The sequence below is a fragment of the Phyllobates terribilis genome, unplaced genomic scaffold, assembly GCF_046119375.1.
Source record: "Phyllobates terribilis strain yellow unplaced genomic scaffold, ASM4611937v1 Scaffold_986__1_contigs__length_492241, whole genome shotgun sequence".
NCBI classification, from domain to species: domain Eukaryota; kingdom Metazoa; phylum Chordata; class Amphibia; order Anura; family Dendrobatidae; genus Phyllobates; species Phyllobates terribilis.
In genome coordinates this window covers 438,556-453,887 of record NW_027363746.1, presented here as the reverse complement: position 1 = coordinate 453,887, position 15,332 = coordinate 438,556, and the positions used below count along the sequence as shown (strand labels likewise).

The window sequence follows — 15,332 nt, the reverse complement described above, 5'->3', positions numbered from 1 at the left end:
GCGCTTAAAATTTCTTTTTTTGTTTGCTACAATGCCTTTTCTGAAACGTTGTCTCCCTCTGCTGGAACACTGACTTCTTTCATTTAATGCCTGCAGACTATAAAAGAGAAACCAACCCAAAAAGTTTGGTTGATTAGTCTGTGGCATTCTTTTAAACTGTTGCTTATGGCGGTCTCCGTGAGCTTCTCAGTGACATTCAGCCATCCAGGTATCCCGCCTGCAGTAGACGGAATGTGGCAATGGAACGCTGGCTGCGCGTGTCATAATAGGCTCTGAGCCTTTATATACCTGCGCACAGCAGCAGCCACCTTCAGTCTGCTGCTGGACAGCCAGCAGCAGCAGCAGCAGGAGAGGTAATTAATCAGCAACCCTCCTGCTAAGGGTAGACAGCTGCTCGTTCCACCCCCCCCCCGCCTTAATTGGTTCTCCTCCCTTTCAACGGTGTTGAGGCGGGTGGGAACAGCCGGGGGTTGAGGGTACTGTGCTAAAAGAGGTGGAGTTATGCAGATCTAAAACGCGTGGATTGCAGCAGCAGCAAGCCGAAAAGTGCAGGCATGTGAGGGATCTAGAGGTTGACAGCATGTCTTCTTAACGGGAGTCCAGGTGGCCATCTCCACAAATGGACTTTTCAGAATCCTTGGGTGACACCGTAGTCGGAAACCAATTCTGGTTATCGCTTCTCGGCCTTTTGGCTAAGATCAAGTGTAGTATCTGTTCTTATCAGTTTAATATCTGATACGTCCCCTATCTGGGGACCATATATTAAATGGATTTTTAGAACAGGGAGATGGAAAAAGAGCTTGCTCTGTCCACTCCACGCATTGACCTGGTATTGCAGTATCTCCAGGACCGGTGCACCCCTTCTTTAATGCAGTTTCTAAAATCAGAAAGAATTGAATTCAATGCTTTTTGTTCATTTTGCTTGTTTGTCGGATTTTGGGATGGACTCTTTGGCTTTGCTTTTCTTCTCCTCATTGGATTTTTCATGTTAAAAGTTGCAGAAGCCAGATGACAAGCTCATTTTGGTTCAACTTCAGCAACTGTGCATTGCATTGCCATGTAATGTAATGTAATGCAATGCTATCTATCTAGCTCTCCCTCTATACTTCCTTTTGGATAAACAGACATATTAGGCAAGCATTTTGGAGCTTTCACCTAAATAACTACAGGTGGTGAGATAAGCTGCACAATATAATTGACCTTTCAGTATATTGTTGCACACACACCATCTATTTAGCAAATGCCCTTGTTATCAACAGCAGCCTTTTAAACTCACCTGAGCTAACAGGTATGTGAGCTGGTTACTCTGCTGGGCTTAAAATTTCTTTTTTGGCTTGCTACAATGCCTTTTCTGAAACGTTGTCTCCCTCTGCTGGAACACTGACTTCTTTCATTTAATGCCTGCAGACTATAAAAGAGAAACCAACCCAAAAAGTTTGGTTGATTAGTCTGTGGCATTCTTTTAAACTTTTGCTTATGGCGGTCTCTGTGAGCTTCTCAGTGACATTCAGCCATCCAGGTATCCCGCCTGCAGTAGACGGAATGTGGCAATGGAACGCTGGCTGCGCGTGTCATAATAGGCTCTGAGCCTTTATATACCTGCGCACAGCAGCAGCCACCTTCAGTCTGCTGCTGGACAGCCAGCAGCAGCAGCAGGAGAGGTAATTAATCAGCAACCCTCCTGCTAAGGGTAGACAGCTGCTCGTTCCACCCCCCCCCCCGCCTTAATTGGTTCTCCTCCCTTCCAACGGTGTTGAGGCGGGTGGGAACAGCCGGGGGTTGAGGGTACTGTGCTAAAAGAGGTGGAGTTATGCAGATCTAAAACGCGTGGATTGCAGCAGCAGCAAGCCGAAAAGTGCAGGCATGTGAGGGATCTAGAGGTTGACAGCATGTCTTCTTAACGGGAGTCCAGGTGGCCATCTCCACAAATGGACTTTTCAGAATCCTTGGGTGGCACCGTAGTCGGAAACCAATTCTGGTTATCGCTTCTCGGCCTTTTGGCTAAGATCAAGTGTAGTATCTGTTCTTATCAGTTTAATATCTGATACGTCCCCTATCTGGGGACCATATATTAAATGGATTTTTAGAACAGGGAGATGGAAAAAGAGCTTGCTCTGTCCACTCCACGCATTGACCTGGTATTGCAGTATCTCCAGGACCGGTGCACCCCTTCTTTAATGCAGTTTCTAAAATCAGAAAGAATTGAATTCAATGCTTTTTGTTCATTTTGCTTGTTTGTCGGATTTTGGGATGGACTCTGGCTTTGCTTTTCTTCTCCTCATTGGATTTTTCATGTTAAAAGTTGCAGAAGCCAGATGACAAGCTCATTTTGGTTCAACTTCAGCAACTGTGCATTGCATTGCCATGTAATGTAATGTAATGCAATGCTATCTATCTAGCTCTCCCTCTATACTTCCTTTTGGATAAACAGACATATTAGGCAAGCATTTTGGAGCTTTCACCTAAATAACTACAGGTGGTGAGATAAGCTGCACAATATAATTGACCTTTCAGTATATTGTTGCACACACACCATCTATTTAGCAAATGCCCTTGTTATCAACAGCAGCCTTTTAAACTCACCTGAGCTAACAGGTATGTGAGCTGGTTACTCTGCTGCGCTTAAAATTTCTTTTTTGGTTTGCTACAATGCCTTTTCTGAAACGTTGTCTCCCTCTGCTGGAACACTGACTTCTTTCATTTAATGCCTGCAGACTATAAAAGAGAAACCAACCCAAAAAGTTTGGTTGATTAGTCTGTGGCATTCTTTTAAACTGTTGCTTATGGCGGTCTCTGTGAGCTTCTCAGTGACATTCAGCCATCCAGGTATCCCGCCTGCAGTAGACGGAATGTGGCAATGGAACGCTGGCTGCGCGTGTCATAATAGGCTCTGAGCCTTTATATACCTGCGCACAGCAGCAGCCACCTTCAGTCTGCTGCTGGACAGCCAGCAGCAGCAGCAGCAGGAGAGGTAATTAATCAGCAACCCTCCTGCTAAGGGTAGACAGCTGCTCGTTCCACCCCCCCCCCCCGCCTTAATTGGTTCTCCTCCCTTCCAACGGTGTTGAGGCGGGTGGGAACAGCCGGGGGTTGAGGGTACTGTGCTAAAAGAGGTGGAGTTATGCAGATCTAAAACGCGTGGATTGCAGCAGCAGCAAGCCGAAAAGTGCAGGCATGTGAGGGATCTAGAGGTTGACAGCATGTCTTCTTAACGGGAGTCCAGGTGGCCATCTCCACAAATGGACTTTTCAGAATCCTTGGGTGGCACCGTAGTCGGAAACCAATTCTGGTTATCGCTTCTCGGCCTTTTGGCTAAGATCAAGTGTAGTATCTGTTCTTATCAGTTTAATATCTGATACGTCCCCTATCTGGGGACCATATATTAAATGGATTTTTAGAACAGGGAGATGGAAAAAGAGCTTGCTCTGTCCACTCCACACATTGACCTGGTATTGCAGTATCTCCAGGACCGGTGCACCCCTTCTTTAATGCAGTTTCTAAAATCAGAAAGAATTGAATTCAATGCTTTTTGTTCATTTTGCTTGTTTGTCGGATTTTGGGATGGACTCTTTGGCTTTGCTTTTCTTCTCCTCATTGGATTTTTCATGTTAAAAGTTGCAGAAGCCAGATGACAAGCTCATTTTGGTTCAACTTCAGCAACTGTGCATTGCATTGCCATGTAATGCAATGCTATCTATCTAGCTCTCCCTCTATACTTCCTTTTGGATAAACAGACATATTAGGCAAGCATTTTGGAGCTTTCACCTAAATAACTACAGGTGGTGAGATAAGCTGCACAATATAATTGACCTTTCAGTATATTGTTGCACACACACCATCTATTTAGCAAATGCCCTTGTTATCAACAGCAGCCTTTTAAACTCACCTGAGCTAACAGGTATGTGAGCTGGTTACTCTGCTGCGCTTAAAATTTCTTTTTTGGTTTGCTACAATGCCTTTTCTGAAACGTTGTCTCCCTCTGCTGGAACACTGACTTCTTTCATTTAATGCCTGCAGACTATAAAAGAGAAACCAACCCAAAAAGTTTGGTTGATTAGTCTGTGGCATTCTTTTAAACTGTTGCTTATGGCGGTCTCTGTGAGCTTCTCAGTGACATTCAGCCATCCAGGTATCCCGCCTGCAGTAGACGGAATGTGGCAATGGAACGCTGGCTGCGCGTGTCATAATAGGCTCTGAGCCTTTATATACCTGCGCACAGCAGCAGCCACCTTCAGTCTGCTGCTGGACAGCCAGCAGCAGCAGCAGCAGGAGAGGTAATTAATCAGCAACCCTCCTGCTAAGGGTAGACAGCTGCTCGTTCCACCCCCCCCCCGCCTTAATTGGTTCTGCTCCCTTCCAACGGTGTTGAGGCGGGTGGGAACAGCCGGGGGTTGAGGGTACTGTGCTAAAAGAGGTGGAGTTATGCAGATCTAAAACGCGTGGATTGCAGCAGCAGCAAGCCGAAAAGTGCAGGCATGTGAGGGATCTAGAGGTTGACAGCATGTCTTCTTAACGGGAGTCCAGGTGGCCATCTCCACAAATGGACTTTTCAGAATCCTTGGGTGGCACCGTAGTCGGAAACCAATTCTGGTTATCGCTTCTCGGCCTTTTGGCTAAGATCAAGTGTAGTATCTGTTCTTATCAGTTTAATATCTGATACGTCCCCTATCTGGGGACCATATATTAAATGGATTTTTAGAACAGGGAGATGGAAAAAGAGCTTGCTCTGTCCACTCCACGCATTGACCTGGTATTGCAGTATCTCCAGGACCGGTGCACCCCTTCTTTAATGCAGTTTCTAAAATCAGAAAGAATTGAATTCAATGCTTTTTGTTCATTTTGCTTGTTTGTCGGATTTTGGGATAGACTCTTTGGCTTTGCTTTTCTTCTCCTCATTGGATTTTTCATGTTAAAAGTTGCAGAAGACAGATGACAAGCTCATTTTGATTCAACTTCAGCAACTGTGCATTGCATTGCCATGTAATGTAATGTAATGCAATGCTATCTATCTAGCTCTCCCTCTATACTTCCTTTTGGATAAACAGACATATTAGGCAAGCATTTTGGAGCTTTCACCTAAATAACTACAGGTGGTGAGATAAGCTGCACAATATAATTGACCTTTCAGTATATTGTTGCACACACACCATCTATTTAGCAAATGCCCTTGTTATCAACAGCAGCCTTTTAAACTCACCTGAGCTAACAGGTATGTGAGCTGGTTACTCTGCTGCGCTTAAAATTTCTTTTTTGGTTTGCTACAATGCCTTTTCTGAAACGTTGTCTCCCTCTGCTGGAACACTGACTTCTTTCATTTAATGCCTGCAGACTATAAAAGAGAAACCAACCCAAAAAGTTTGGTTGATTAGTCTGTGGCATTCTTTTAAACTGTTGCTTATGGCGGTCTCTGTGAGCTTCTCAGTGACATTCAGCCATCCAGGTATCCCGCCTGCAGTAGACAGAATGTGGCAATGGAACGCTGGCTGCGCGTGTCATAATAGGCTCTGAGCCTTTATATACCTGCGCACAGCAGCAGCCACCTTCAGTCTGCTGCTGGACAGCCAGCAGCAGCAGCAGCAGGAGAGGTAATTAATCAGCAACCCTCCTGCTAAGGGTAGACAGCTGCTCGTTCCACCCCCCCCCCCCGCCTTAATTGGTTCTCCTCCCTTCCAACGGTGTTGAGGCGGGTGGGAACAGCCGGGGGTTGAGGGTACTGTGCTAAAAGAGGTGGAGTTATGCAGATCTAAAACGCGTGGATTGCAGCAGCAGCAAGCCGAAAAGTGCAGGCATGTGAGGGATCTAGAGGTTGACAGCATGTCTTCTTAACGGGAGTCCAGGTGGCCATCTCCACAAATGGACTTTTCAGAATCCTTGGGTGGCACCGTAGTCGGAAACCAATTCTGGTTATCGCTTCTCGGCCTTTTGGCTAAGATCAAGTGTAGTATCTGTTCTTATCAGTTTAATATCTGATACGTCCCCTATCTGGGGACCATATATTAAATGGATTTTTAGAACAGGGAGATGGAAAAAGAGCTTGCTCTGTCCACTCCACGCATTGACCTGGTATTGCAGTATCTCCAGGACCGGTGCACCCCTTCTTTAATGCAGTTTCTAAAATCAGAAAGAATTGAATTCAATGCTTTTTGTTCATTTTGCTTGTTTGTCGGATTTTGGGATGGACTCTTTGGCTTTGCTTTTCTTCTCCTCATTGGATTTTTCATGTTAAAAGTTGCAGAAGCCAGATGACAAGCTCATTTTGGTTCAACTTCAGCAACTGTGCATTGCATTGCCATGTAATGTAATGTAATGCAATGCTATCTATCTAGCTCTCCCTCTATACTTCCTTTTGGATAAACAGACATATTAGGCAAGCATTTTGGAGCTTTCACCTAAATAACTACAGGTGGTGAGATAAGCTGCACAATATAATTGACCTTTCAGTATATTGTTGCACACACACCATCTATTTAGCAAATGCCCTTGTTATCAACAGCAGCCTTTTAAACTCACCTGAGCTAACAGGTATGTGAGCTGGTTACTCTGCTGCGCTTAAAATTTCTTTTTTGGTTTGCTACAATGCCTTTTCTGAAACGTTGTCTCCCTCTGCTGGAACACTGACTTCTTTCATTTAATGCCTGCAGACTATAAAAGAGAAACCAACCCAAAAAGTTTGGTTGATTAGTCTGTGGCATTCTTTTAAACTGTTGCTTATGGCGGTCTCTGTGAGCTTCTCAGTGACATTCAGCCATCCAGGTATCCCGCCTGCAGTAGACGGAATGTGGCAATGGAACGCTGGCTGCGCGTGTCATAATAGGCTCTGAGCCTTTATATACCTGCGCACAGCAGCAGCCACCTTCAGTCTGCTGCTGGACAGCCAGCAGCAGCAGCAGCAGGAGAGGTAATTAATCAGCAACCCTCCTGCTAAGGGTAGACAGCTGCTCGTTCCACCCCCCCCCGCCTTAATTGGTTCTCCTCCCTTCCAACGGTGTTGAGGCGGGTGGGAACAGCCGGGGGTTGAGGGTACTGTGCTAAAAGAGGTGGAGTTATGCAGATCTAAAACGCGTGGATTGCAGCAGCAGCAAGCCGAAAAGTGCAGGCATGTGAGGGATCTAGAGGTTGACAGCATGTCTTCTTAACGGGAGTCCAGGTGGCCATCTCCACAAATGGACTTTTCAGAATCCTTGGGTGGCACCGTAGTCGGAAACCAATTCTGGTTATCGCTTCTCGGCCTTTTGGCTAAGATCAAGTGTAGTATCTGTTCTTATCAGTTTAATATCTGATACGTCCCCTATCTGGGGACCATATATTAAATGGATTTTTAGAACAGGGAGATGGAAAAAGAGCTTGCTCTGTCCACTCCACGCATTGACCTGGTATTGCAGTATCTCCAGGACCGGTGCACCCCTTCTTTAATGCAGTTTCTAAAATCAGAAAGAATTGAATTCAATGCTTTTTGTTCATTTTGCTTGTTTGTCGGATTTTGGGATGGACTCTTTGGCTTTGCTTTTCTTCTCCTCATTGGATTTTTCATGTTAAAAGTTGCAGAAGCCAGATGACAAGCTCATTTTGGTTCAACTTCAGCAACTGTGCATTGCATTGCCATGTAATGTAATGTAATGCAATGCTATCTATCTAGCTCTCCCTCTATACTTCCTTTTGGATAAACAGACATATTAGGCAAGCATTTTGGAGCTTTCACCTAAATAACTACAGGTGGTGAGATAAGCTGCACAATATAATTGACCTTTCAGTATATTGTTGCACACACACCATCTATTTAGCAAATGCCCTTGTTATCAACAGCAGCCTTTTAAACTCACCTGAGCTAACAGGTATGTGAGCTGGTTACTCTGCTGCGCTTAAAATTTCTTTTTTGGTTTGCTACAATGCCTTTTCTGAAACGTTGTCTCCCTCTGCTGGAACACTGACTTCTTTCATTTAATGCCTGCAGACTATAAAAGAGAAACCAACCCAAAAAGTTTGGTTGATTAGTCTGTGGCATTCTTTTAAACTGTTGCTTATGGCGGTCTCTGTGAGCTTCTCAGTGACATTCAGCCATCCAGGTATCCCGCCTGCAGTAGACGGAATGTGGCAATGGAACGCTGGCTGCGCGTGTCATAATAGGCTCTGAGCCTTTATATACCTGCGCACAGCAGCAGCCACCTTCAGTCTGCTGCTGGACAGCCAGCAGCAGCAGCAGCAGGAGAGGTAATTAATCAGCAACCCTCCTGCTAAGGGTAGACAGCTGCTCGTTCCACCCCCCCCCGCCTTAATTGGTTCTCCTCCCTTCCAACGGTGTTGAGGCGGGTGGGAACAGCCGGGGGTTGAGGGTACTGTGCTAAAAGAGGTGGAGTTATGCAGATGTAAAACGCGTGGATTGCAGCAGCAGCAAGCCGAAAAGTGCAGGCATGTGAGGGATCTAGAGGTTGACAGCATGTCTTCTTAACGGGAGTCCAGGTGGCCATCTCCACAAATGGACTTTTCAGAATCCTTGGGTGGCACCGTAGTCGGAAACCAATTCTGGTTATCGCTTCTCGGCCTTTTGGCTAAGATCAAGTGTAGTATCTGTTCTTATCAGTTTAATATCTGATACGTCCCCTATCTGGGGACCATATATTAAATGGATTTTTAGAACAGGGAGATGGAAAAAGAGCTTGCTCTGTCCACTCCACGCATTGACCTGGTATTGCAGTATCTCCAGGACCGGTGCACCCCTTCTTTAATGCAGTTTCTAAAATCAGAAAGAATTGAATTCAATGCTTTTTGTTCATTTTGCTTGTTTGTCGGATTTTGGGATGGACTCTTTGGCTTTGCTTTTCTTCTCCTCATTGGATTTTTCATGTTAAAAGTTGCAGAAGCCAGATGACAAGCTCATTTTGGTTCAACTTCAGCAACTGTGCATTGCATTGCCATGTAATGTAATGTAATGCAATGCTATCTATCTAGCTCTCCCTCTATACTTCCTTTTGGATAAACAGACATATTAGGCAAGCATTTTGGAGCTTTCACCTAAATAACTACAGGTGGTGAGATAAGCTGCACAATATAATTGACCTTTCAGTATATTGTTGCACACACACCATCTATTTAGCAAATGCCCTTGTTATCAACAGCAGCCTTTTAAACTCACCTGAGCTAACAGGTATGTGAGCTGGTTACTCTGCTGCGCTTAAAATTTCTTTTTTGGTTTGCTACAATGCCTTTTCTGAAACGTTGTCTCCCTCTGCTGGAACACTGACTTCTTTCATTTAATGCCTGCAGACTATAAAAGAGAAACCAACCCCAAAAGTTTGGTTGATTAGTCTGTGGCATTCTTTTAAACTGTTGCTTATGGCGGTCTCTGTGAGCTTCTCAGTGACATTCAGCCATCCAGGTATCCCGCCTGCAGTAGACGGAATGTGGCAATGGAACGCTGGCTGCGCGTGTCATAATAGGCTCTGAGCCTTTATATACCTGCGCACAGCAGCAGCCACCTTCAGTCTGCTGCTGGACAGCCAGCAGCAGCAGCAGCAGGAGAGGTAATTAATCAGCAACCCTCCTGCTAAGGGTAGACAGCTGCTCGTTCCACCCGCCCCCCCCCCCCGCCTTAATTGGTTCTCCTCCCTTCCAACGGTGTTGAGGCGGGTGGGAACAGCCGGGGGTTGAGGATACTGTGCTAAAAGAGGTGGAGTTATGCAGATCTAAAACACGTGGATTGCAGCAGCAGCAAGCCGAAAAGTGCAGGCATGTGAGGGATCTAGAGGTTGACAGCATGTCTTCTTAACGGGAGTCCAGGTGGCCATCTCCACAAATGGACTTTTCAGAATCCTTGGGTGGCACCGTAGTCGGAAACCAATTCTGGTTATCGCTTCTCGGCCTTTTGGCTAAGATCAAGTGTAGTATCTGTTCTTATCAGTTTAATATCTGATATGTCCCCTATCTGGGGACCATATATTAAATGGATTTTTAGAACAGGGAGATGGAAAAAGAGCTTGCTCTGTCCACTCCACGCATTGACCTGGTATTGCAGTATCTCCAGGACCGGTGCACCCCTTCTTTAATGCAGTTTCTAAAATCAGAAAGAATTGAATTCAATGCTTTTTGTTCATTTTGCTTGTTTGTCAGATTTTGGGATGGACTCTTTGGCTTTGCTTTTCTTCTCCTCATTGGATTTTTCATGTTAAAAGTTGCAGAAGCCAGATGACAAGCTCATTTTGGTTCAACTTCAGCAACTGTGCATTGCATTGCCATGTAATGTAATGTAATGCAATGCTATCTATCTAGCTCTCCCTCTATACTTCCTTTTGGATAAACAGACATATTAGGCAAGCATTTTGGAGCTTTCACCTAAATAACTACAGGTGGTGAGATAAGCTGCACAATATAATTGACCTTTCAGTATATTGTTGCACACACACCATCTATTTAGCAAATGCCCTTGTTATCAACAGCAGCCTTTTAAACTCACCTGAGCTAACAGGTATGTGAGCTGGTTACTCTGCTGCGCTTAAAATTTCTTTTTTGGTTTGCTACAATGCCTTTTCTGAAACGTTGTCTCCCTCTGCTGGAACACTGACTTCTTTCATTTAATGCCTGCAGACTATAAAAGAGAAACCAACCCAAAAAGTTTGGTTGATTAGTCTGTGGCATTCTTTTAAACTGTTGCTTATGGCGGTCTCTGTGAGCTTCTCAGTGACATTCAGCCATCCAGGTATCCCGCCTGCAGTAGACGGAATGTGGCAATGGAACGCTGGCTGCGCGTGTCATAATAGGCTCTGAGCCTTTATATACCTGCGCACAGCAGCAGCCACCTTCAGTCTGCTGCTGGACAGCCAGCAGCAGCAGCAGCAGGAGAGGTAATTAATCAGCAACCCTCCTGCTAAGGGTAGACAGCTGCTCGTTCCACCCCCCCCCCGCCTTAATTGGTTCTCCTCCCTTCCAACGGTGTTGAGGCAGGTGGGAACAGCCGGGGGTTGAGGGTACTGTGCTAAAAGAGGTGGAGTTATGCAGATCTAAAACGCGTGGATTGCAGCAGCAGCAAGCCGAAAAGTGCAGGCATGTGAGGGATCTAGAGGTTGACAGCATGTCTTCTTAACGGGAGTCCAGGTGGCCATCTCCACAAATGGACTTTTCAGAATCCTTGCGTGGCACCGTAGTCGGAAACCAATTCTGGTTATCGCTTCTCGGCCTTTTGGCTAAGATCAAGTGTAGTATCTGTTCTTATCAGTTTAATATCTGATACGTCCCCTATCTGGGGACCATATATTAAATGGATTTTTAGAACAGGGAGATGGAAAAAGAGCTTGCTCTGTCCACTCCACACATTGACCTGGTATTGCAGTATCTCCAGGACCGGTGCACCCCTTCTTTAATGCAGTTTCTAAAATCAGAAAGAATTGAATTCAATGCTTTTTGTTCATTTTGCTTGTTTGTCGGATTTTGGGATGGACTCTTTGGCTTTGCTTTTCTTCTCCTCATTGGATTTTTCATGTTAAAAGTTGCAGAAGCCAGATGACAAGCTCATTTTGGTTCAACTTCAGCAACTGTGCATTGCATTGCCATGTAATGTAATGTAATGCAATGCTATCTATCTAGCTCTCCCTCTATACTTCCTTTTGGATAAACAGACATATTAGGCAAGCATTTTGGAGCTTTCACCTAAATAACTACAGGTGGTGAGATAAGCTGCACAATATAATTGACCTTTCAGTATATTGTTGCACACACACCATCTATTTAGCAAATGCCCTTGTTATCAACAGCAGCCTTTTAAACTCACCTGAGCTAACAGGTATGTGAGCTGGTTACTCTGCTGCGCTTAAAATTTCTTTTTTGGTTTGCTACAATGCCTTTTCTGAAACGTTGTCTCCCTCTGCTGGAACACTGACTTCTTTCATTTAATGCCTGCAGACTATAAAAGAGAAACCAACCCAAAAAGTTTGGTTGATTAGTCTGTGGCATTCTTTTAAACTGTTGCTTATGGCGGTCTCTGTGAGCTTCTCAGTGACATTCAGCCATCCAGGTATCCCGCCTGCAGTAGACGGAATGTGGCAATGGAACGCTGGCTGCGCGTGTCATAATAGGCTCTGAGCCTTTATATACCTGCGCACAGCAGCAGCCACCTTCAGTCTGCTGCTGGACAGCCAGCAGCAGCAGCAGGAGAGGTAATTAATCAGCAACCCTCCTGCTAAGGGTAGACAGCTGCTCGTTCCACCCCCCCCCCGCCTTAATTGGTTCTCCTCCCTTCCAACGGTGTTGAGGCGGGTGGGAACAGCCGGGGGTTGAGGGTACTGTGCTAAAAGAGGTGGAGTTATGCAGATCTAAAACGCGTGGATTGCAGCAGCAGCAAGCCGAAAAGTGCAGGCATGTGAGGGATCTAGAGGTTGACAGCATGTCTTCTTAACGGGAGTCCAGGTGGCCATCTCCACAAATGGACTTTTCAGAATCCTTGGGTGGCACCGTAGTCGGAAACCAATTCTGGTTATCGCTTCTCGGCCTTTTGGCTAAGATCAAGTGTAGTATCTGTTCTTATCAGTTTAATATCTGATACGTCCCCTATCTGGGGACCATATATTAAATGGATTTTTAGAACAGGGAGATGGAAAAAGAGCTTGCTCTGTCCACTCCACGCATTGACCTGGTATTGCAGTATCTCCAGGACCGGTGCACCCCTTCTTTAATGCAGTTTCTAAAATCAGAAAGAATTGAATTCAATGCTTTTTGTTCATTTTGCTTGTTTGTCGGATTTTGGGATGGACTCTTTGGCTTTGCTTTTCTTCTCCTCATTGGATTTTTCATGTTAAAAGTTGCAGAAGCCAGATGACAAGCTCATTTTGGTTCAACTTCAGCAACTGTGCATTGCATTGCCATGTAATGTAATGTAATGCAATGCTATCTATCTAGCTCTCCCTCTATACTTCCTTTTGGATAAACAGACATATTAGGCAAGCATTTTGGAGCTTTCACCTAAATAACTACAGGTGGTGAGATAAGCTGCACAATATAATTGACCTTTCAGTATATTGTTGCACACACACCATCTATTTAGCAAATGCCCTTGTTATCAACAGCAGCCTTTTAAACTCACCTGAGCTAACAGGTATGTGAGCTGGTTACTCTGCTGCGCTTAAAATTTCTTTTTTGGTTTGCTACAATGCCTTTTCTGAAACGTTGTCTCCCTCTGCTGGAACACTGACTTCTTTCATTTAATGCCTGCAGACTATAAAAGAGAAACCAACCCAAAAAGTTTGGTTGATTAGTCTGTGGCATTCTTTTAAACTGTTGCTTATGGCGGTCTCTGTGAGCTTCTCAGTGACATTCAGCCATCCAGGTATCCCGCCTGCAGTAGACGGAATGTGCCAATGGAACGCTGGCTGCTCGTGTCATAATAGGCTCTGAGCCTTTATATACCTGCGCACAGCAGCAGCCACCTTCAGTCTGCTGCTGGACAGCCAGCAGCAGCAGCAGCAGGAGAGGTAATTAATCAGCAACCCTCCTGCTAAGGGTAGACAGCTGCTCGTTCCACCCCCCCCCGCCTTAATTGGTTCTCCTCCCTTCCAACGGTGTTGAGGCGGGTGGGAACAGCTGGGGGTTGAGGGTACTGTGCTAAAAGAGGTGGAGTTATGCAGATCTAAAACGCGTGGATTGCAGCAGCAGCAAGCCGAAAAGTGCAGGCATGTGAGTGATCTAGAGGTTGACAGCATGTCTTCTTAACGGGAGTCCAGGTGGCCATCTCCACAAATGGACTTTTCAGAATCCTTGGGTGGCACCGTAGTCGGAAACCAATTCTGGTTATCGCTTCTCGGCCTTTTGGCTAAGATCAAGTGTAGTATCTGCTCTTATCAGTTTAATATCTGATACGTCCCCTATCTGGGGACCATATATTAAATGGATTTTTAGAACAGGGAGATGGAAAAAGAGCTTGCTCTGTCCACTCCACGCATTGACCTGGTATTGCAGTATCTCCAGGACCGGTGCACCCCTTCTTTAATGCAGTTTCTAAAATCAGAAAGAATTGAATTCAATGCTTTTTGTTCATTTTGCTTGTTTGTCGGATTTTGGGATGGACTCTTTGGCTTTGCTTTTCTTCTCCTCATTGGATTTTTCATGTTAAAAGTTGCAGAAGCCAGATGACAAGCTCATTTTGGTTCAACTTCAGCAACTGTGCATTGCATTGCCATGTAATGTAATGTAATGCAATGCTATCTATCTAGCTCTACCTCTATACTTCCTTTTGGATAAACAGACATATTAGGCAAGCATTTTGGAGCTTTCACCTAAATAACTACAGGTGGTGAGATAAGCTGCACAATATAATTGACCTGTCAGTATATTGTTGCACACACACCATCTATTTAGCAAATGCCCTTGTTATCAACAGCAGCCTTTTAAACTCACCTGAGCTAACAGGTATGTGAGCTGGTTACTCTGCTGCGCTTAAAATTTCTTTTTTGGTTTGCTACAATGCCTTTTCTAAAACGTTGTCTCCCTCTGCTGGAACACTGACTTCTTTCATTTAATGCCTGCAGACTATAAAAGAGAAACCAACCCAAAAAGTTTGGTTGATTAGTCTGTGGCATTCTTTTAAACTGTTGCTTATGGCGGTCTCTGTGAGCTTCTCAGTGACATTCAGCCATCCAGGTATCCCGCCTGCAGTAGACGGAATGTGGCAATGGAACGCTGGCTGCGCGTGTCATAATAGGCTCTGAGCCTTTATATTCCTGCGCACAGCAGCAGCCACCTTCAGTCTGCTGCTGGACAGCCAGCAGCAGCAGGAGAGGTAATTAATCAGCAACCCTCCTTCTAAGGGTAGACAGCTGCTCGTTCCACCCCCCCCCCCGCCTTAATTGGTTCTCCTCCCTTCCAACGGTGTTGAGGCGGGTGGGAACAGCCGGGGGTTGAGGGTACTGTGCTAAAAGAAGTGGAGTTATGCAGATCTAAAACGCGTGGATTGCAGCAGCAGCAAGTCGAAAAGTGCAGGCATGTGAGGGATCTAGAGGTTGACAGCATGTCTTCTTAACGGGAGTCCAGGTGGCCATCTCCACAAATGGACTTTTCAGAATCCTTGGGTGGCACCGTAGTCGGAAACCAATTCTGGTTATCGCTTCTCGGCCTTTTGGCTAAGATCAAGTGTAGTATCTGTTCTTATCAGTTTAATATCTGATACGTCCCCTATCTGGGGACCATATATTAAATGGATTTTTAGAACAGGGAGATGGAAAAAGAGCTTGCTCTGTCCACTCCACGCATTGACCTGGTATTGCAGTATCTCCAGGACCGGTGCACCCCTTCTTTAATGCAGTTTCTAAAATCAGAAAGAATTGAATTCAATGCTTTTTGTTCATTTTGCTTGT

The 15,332-nt window shown here is 45.2% G+C and overlaps 12 non-coding genes across 12 annotated transcripts; all 12 read left to right on the top strand.

Moving 5' to 3' along the window:
• Positions 1-672: 672 nt before the first annotated feature.
• Positions 673-863, top strand: LOC141241198 (U2 spliceosomal RNA). Its single transcript, XR_012305981.1, has one exon. It is a non-coding gene; the product is annotated as a U2 spliceosomal RNA (small nuclear RNA).
• Positions 864-1,981: 1,118 nt separating this feature from the next.
• On the top strand, positions 1,982-2,172 carry LOC141241197 (U2 spliceosomal RNA). Its single transcript, XR_012305980.1, has one exon. It is a non-coding gene; the product is annotated as a U2 spliceosomal RNA (small nuclear RNA).
• Positions 2,173-3,292: 1,120 nt separating this feature from the next.
• Positions 3,293-3,483, top strand: LOC141241269 (U2 spliceosomal RNA). Its single transcript, XR_012306049.1, has one exon. It is a non-coding gene; the product is annotated as a U2 spliceosomal RNA (small nuclear RNA).
• A 1,110-nt stretch (positions 3,484-4,593) lies between these two features.
• LOC141241195 (U2 spliceosomal RNA) lies at positions 4,594-4,784 on the top strand. Its single transcript, XR_012305977.1, has one exon. It is a non-coding gene; the product is annotated as a U2 spliceosomal RNA (small nuclear RNA).
• A 1,122-nt stretch (positions 4,785-5,906) lies between these two features.
• On the top strand, positions 5,907-6,097 carry LOC141241194 (U2 spliceosomal RNA). Its single transcript, XR_012305976.1, has one exon. It is a non-coding gene; the product is annotated as a U2 spliceosomal RNA (small nuclear RNA).
• A 1,119-nt stretch (positions 6,098-7,216) lies between these two features.
• On the top strand, positions 7,217-7,407 carry LOC141241193 (U2 spliceosomal RNA). The gene has a single exon (XR_012305975.1). It is a non-coding gene; the product is annotated as a U2 spliceosomal RNA (small nuclear RNA).
• A 1,119-nt stretch (positions 7,408-8,526) lies between these two features.
• LOC141241192 (U2 spliceosomal RNA) lies at positions 8,527-8,717 on the top strand. The gene has a single exon (XR_012305974.1). It is a non-coding gene; the product is annotated as a U2 spliceosomal RNA (small nuclear RNA).
• Positions 8,718-9,843: 1,126 nt separating this feature from the next.
• On the top strand, positions 9,844-10,034 carry LOC141241056 (U2 spliceosomal RNA). The gene has a single exon (XR_012305844.1). It is a non-coding gene; the product is annotated as a U2 spliceosomal RNA (small nuclear RNA).
• A 1,120-nt stretch (positions 10,035-11,154) lies between these two features.
• Positions 11,155-11,345, top strand: LOC141241268 (U2 spliceosomal RNA). Its single transcript, XR_012306048.1, has one exon. It is a non-coding gene; the product is annotated as a U2 spliceosomal RNA (small nuclear RNA).
• A 1,117-nt stretch (positions 11,346-12,462) lies between these two features.
• Positions 12,463-12,653, top strand: LOC141241191 (U2 spliceosomal RNA). The gene has a single exon (XR_012305972.1). It is a non-coding gene; the product is annotated as a U2 spliceosomal RNA (small nuclear RNA).
• Positions 12,654-13,772: 1,119 nt separating this feature from the next.
• On the top strand, positions 13,773-13,963 carry LOC141241283 (U2 spliceosomal RNA). Its single transcript, XR_012306063.1, has one exon. It is a non-coding gene; the product is annotated as a U2 spliceosomal RNA (small nuclear RNA).
• Positions 13,964-15,078: 1,115 nt separating this feature from the next.
• On the top strand, positions 15,079-15,269 carry LOC141241190 (U2 spliceosomal RNA). Its single transcript, XR_012305971.1, has one exon. It is a non-coding gene; the product is annotated as a U2 spliceosomal RNA (small nuclear RNA).
• The last annotated feature ends 63 nt before the right edge of the window (positions 15,270-15,332 follow it).